Genomic DNA, 5,000 nt, shown 5'->3' with positions numbered 1-5,000 from the left:
TTTTTTACCACGTCAGCCCAAAATGACGCCGTTTTGCCCACGTCGCATCCAAAACAACGTCGTTTTGGGCGCGCCGGAAAAACGCCACGTTGGCGTTTTGGTCGGACTTTGGCGGAGTGGCACTCAAGTGATCTTTTTTTTTTCGAATGTGGCACTTAAGTGTACCTTTTGTAAGTTATGGTACTTAAGTGTCCTTTGGCCAAAGTTATGGCACTTGAAGCGTTCTTTTGCCTTATTTGTCCAGATAGCCTCTTCAACCCAATCGTCTATGTCCTACTTTGGGATTGGTCGATTAAATTGGTTTTCATTTATGACATTGGATTTAAGAAACTTCAAGACTTCCACCATGATCGTCTTGAAAATATTTAGTAAAGAAATACCAATCAAGTCGAACAATTTTTTTTTTTTTTTTTTTTTTTTTGGTTCAATAACATTTAATATTAAAAAATCTCATATTTTCATATATAGGATGTCATAAATGGAAATCAGTCGACCAATCCAAATGTAAGGCATAGATGATGCGGTTCAAGCGATTCTTATGACAAAAAAAATCGCATGCTTTGTTACATTATTAATATAAAATCATTGTAATCATTTACATATATCATGAGCAAATGCATGAAATTACTAAATTATTACATTGATTTCATAACAACAATCTTATATAGCAGACAATTTATACTGTCATGGGAGCCACTTGCCCCACCATCTACGTCCTACTTTAGATTTGCTCGATTAAATTGGTCTTCATCTTTGACATTCTATATAAGAAATTTCAGGACTTCTACCGTGATCATCATGAAAAAAATTAGTAAAGAAAACCAAATATGTCGGATAATATTCAATATTATTAAGAAGAAAGTCTGAAAAATTCATACGTAGGATGTGATAAATGAAACCGATTTAATTGACCCATCCCAAATGAGAACGTGGATGGTGGGCTTCAACTGGCCCCACAATAGAATAAATTGCCTACTTTGTGAAATTATTGCAATATCACATTCTATGCAAGAAATTTCGAGACTTTTACCACGACCCTCTCGAAAAAAATTAGTAAAGAAATACCAATAAAGTCGGACAACATTTAATATTAAAAAAGGAACATCTCAAAATTTCTTACATAGGATGTCTTATTTGGAAATCAATTTAGTCGATTAATCCAAAAATATGATGTAATCAATAAGGTTCGAAAGGGTCCCATAAAATAATAAATTGCAAGCTTTATGAGATTCTTGATGGTAAAAAAATAGCCCAAGTGCCAAAACTTGGCATGGGGAACATTTAAGTGCCATATTTTTTTTTTGAAAAATGGGATATCTGAGTGCCAAGTCTGGTGAACTTTGTTGGAAATCTTATGTGGCAATTTTTTATTAATATTGCTCACTTACGTGGCTCGTTAAAGAGCTGACTTAGGAAAGAAGTGCCAAAACAACGTCGTTTTGGCGTGGAAATGAAAGGGAGGAAGATGGAGATTGTAGCCCTCGTTTCTCCCTTGCCGCATGCAATCTCCATCTTCCTCAATTTTTCTAAAAATATATTTTTAAATTAAATTAAATTAAATTTATATTAATTATCTACTCATGTCAACATCAAAATGAAGTTGTTTTTTGCACTTGTCTAGCCATGTTAACATGCAAAATGATGTTGTTTTGTACTTGTCTTGCCTAAAAATTGCCACGTCAGCATTTTTGTTGGATTTTCTCATTGTTAGCACTTAACTGATCAATTTTATTTTGATTTTGGCACTTAAGTATTACTTTTCTAATTTTTAGCACTTAAGTATCCCTTCGTGCTAAGTTTTGGCACTTCATGTGTTCGGGACTCGATTATAGGTATCAAACCATTGTAATCATTTAAATACATCATGGTCAAAGGCATGAAATAATCAAATTACTACAATGATTTGATACCAACAATCTCATATAGCATGCAATTTATACTGTCATGGAAGCCTGCTTGCCTCACCATCTATGCCCTACTTTGGAATTGGTTGATTGAATTGGTTTCCATTTATGACATTTTATGTAAGAAATTTCAAGACTTCTATCGTGATCATCTTGAAAAAATTTAGTAAAGAAATACCAAATAAATCGGATAACATTCAATATATAAAATAAAAAGGAAAGTCTCAAAATTTCATATGTGGAATATCTTAAATGGAAACCAATTTAGTCGACCAATCCCAAATTAGGTCATAGATGGTGGTCTTCTAGCAGCTCCACAACAGAATAAGTAGCCTACATTGTGAGATTATTGCAATATCACATTCTATGTAAGAAATTTCTAGTCTTCTACAATGATCCTGTTGAAAAAATAAAATAAAGAAATACCAATCAAATCATGCAAAATTTAATATTAAAAAAGGAAAATCTCAAAATTTCATTCATAGGACGTCATATATGAAAATCAATGTTGTCATCAATCCAAAAGTAGGACATAGTCAGTGGGTTCAAGTGGTTTTCATGACAGAATAAATTGCATGCTTTATGAAATTATTAGCATCAAACTATTGCATCATTTAAATAAACCATAAGCAAAGGAATGAATTATTAAATTATTACAGTGGTTTGACACCAATAATCTCACAAAACAGGCACCTATTCTTTCATGGGATTCACTTGAACCACACCAGCTACGTCCTATTTTGGGATTGGTTGACTAAATTGATTTGCATTTATGACATTCAATGTAAGAAATTTCAAGACTTCTACCAATCAAGTCGGACAACATTCAATAAAAAAAGAAAAAGAAAAGGAAAGTCTTTAAATTTCATATGTAGGATGTCATAAATGGAAATCAATTTGATCAATCAATCCAAAAGTAGGATGTAGTCAGTAGGGTTCAAGTGGCTCTTATGACAAAATAAATTGCATGCTTTGTGAGATTATTAGCATGAAATCAATAATCTCACAAATCATGCAATTTATGGTGCCGCTTGAAGCCCACCATCTATGTCCTACTTTGCGATTCGTCGACTAAATTGGTATCTGTTCATGGAATTCTATATAAGAAATTTCAAGACTTCTATGACGATTGTCTTGAAAAATAAATATCAGTCAAGTCGAATAACATTTAATAATTAAAAAAGGAAAATCTCAAAATTTCAGAGGTTGGATGTCATAAATGAAAATCAATTCAGCCAATCAATCCAAAAGTAGGATGTAGTCGGTGGATTCAAGTGGCTCCCATGACGATATAAAATGCATACTTCATGAGATTATCCGAATCAAACCATTGCAATCATTTAAATACATCATGAGCAAAGGCATGAAATTATCGAATAATTACAATGCTTTAATACCAACAATCTCACAAAGCAGGCACTTTTTTTTTTTTTTTTTTTTTTTGGTCATGGGATTCATTTGAACGACACCTCTACATCCTATTTTGGGATTGGTTGACTAAATTGTTTTTTTTATTGATGACATTCTATGTGAAATTTTAGGACATCTATCGCAACCGTAAAAAAATTAGTGAAGAAATACCAAGCACTATGGAATGCTTTATGGAATATGAAGATCAGCCCTAAAGTTAAAATATTTATATGGAATGTATGCCAAAACGCTATATCATCCAAGGAGAATTTGTGGAAAAGAAAGATTTTAACTGACCCTGTATGCGACCTTTGCCGAGAAAGGGTGGAAACGACTGAGCACATCTTCCTCCTCTGTCCTTGGACCACACATGTATGGAACAACCCGGAAGTCAAAATCCAGATAAGAACACAAGAGATTACTCAAATCGAAGAGTGGTTGGCGCTTTTTATAAAGAAAAACACTCACTTACCGTCCTTGGAATTGATTTCAAATCTCCTATGGCATATTTGGAAGGGGCGAAATAACTTCATCTTTCGAATGGACAGAGGCCGGATGCTTGTAACATTGTAGATCTGGCCAAGTTTCAGCATAAAAGTTATGAGAAATGGGTCTATCACCACCCTCATGCAAGAAAACCATCGAACGAAGACCTACCTCAGATCTGGGTAGCTCCAGAGAAGGGAAAAATGAAGATAAATGTAGATGGGTCAATCGGCGAGGGCTCAACAGAAGGAGCCATCGCCGGCATCGTCCGCGACTCCTCCGGTACTCTTGTCGACGGTTTCACCAGGTCAGTTCGCGTGGATTCCGTGGCTCATATCGAAATCCTAGCTCTTGTTGAAGCCTTGGAGTATATAAAGAAGAAGGAGATGGGAGCAGTTTCGGTAGACTCAGATTGCAGAAGCTTGGTACGATCTTTAACAGGAGAAGAAGACTTTAACTGGGATGCACGTGCTCCTTGGTCAAAGTGCAAAGAGCTGCTGAAGACTTTACCTTTCATGGGTCTCAAATTTTGTCCAAGAGCTGCAAATGGAGTAGCCGACTGGGCCGCGCGCGCACATAGGGACAAGAAGTTACCGCCAAACTGGATTTTCTCTCCTCCCCCGGCCCTTTGGGCCTTGCTATGTCACGATGCCCCGCTTTTGGATGCTACTGGTCCTGCACCAGCTTTCATAAAAATAAATAAAACTTCTTTTTCAAAAGTTGACATTGAATATCAAAAGAAGGAAAATATTATAATTTAATACAAAAGACGTCATTAATCAAAATCGATTTAGTCGACCAATCAAAAAGTACGATGTGGTCAGTATAGCTATGTAGTTAATGTTAATAAAATCAGTAAACCAAAATCCATAGTTCATACCAATAGATCATGAAAGTAAACCAAAATCTACAATAAGTAATTTAAGGGCCTAAAATATAGTCTTTTTAAAATAAAATCTAAGACAAAAGAAGTAATTACTAATAAAGATTGTAATTAATGTTTACAACAAATGTTCTCTATCTTCAAAAGAAGATCCAATTAACAAAAACAAATCCTTGAAGATCTGACGCAATAATTGCTTGGCCATTGAACTTGCTTGTTGAAGGAAGATCAATAGCTAATGACCATAACAAGGATCAGCCGTGAGTGGCCAAGTGGACCAAGAATGGACTGACGGCCTACTATACGGATCAAAGAGC

The 5,000-nt window shown here is 35.0% G+C and overlaps 1 long non-coding RNA gene across 1 annotated transcript; it reads right to left on the bottom strand.

The window, feature by feature from the left end:
• Positions 1–3,366: 3,366 nt before the first annotated feature.
• On the bottom strand, positions 3,367–4,269 carry LOC120286623. Its single transcript, XR_005545265.1, has 3 exons — positions 3,972–4,269; positions 3,787–3,889; positions 3,367–3,667 (listed from the first exon to the last, which is right to left on the bottom strand). It is a non-coding gene; the product is annotated as an uncharacterized LOC120286623 (long non-coding RNA).
• Between the last annotated feature and the right edge of the window lie 731 nt (positions 4,270–5,000).

This window comes from Eucalyptus grandis, chromosome 8 (genome assembly GCF_016545825.1).
Source record: "Eucalyptus grandis isolate ANBG69807.140 chromosome 8, ASM1654582v1, whole genome shotgun sequence".
Taxonomy (NCBI): Eukaryota; Viridiplantae; Streptophyta; class Magnoliopsida; order Myrtales; family Myrtaceae; genus Eucalyptus; species Eucalyptus grandis.
This window is presented reverse-complemented; position numbering and strand designations above follow the sequence as displayed.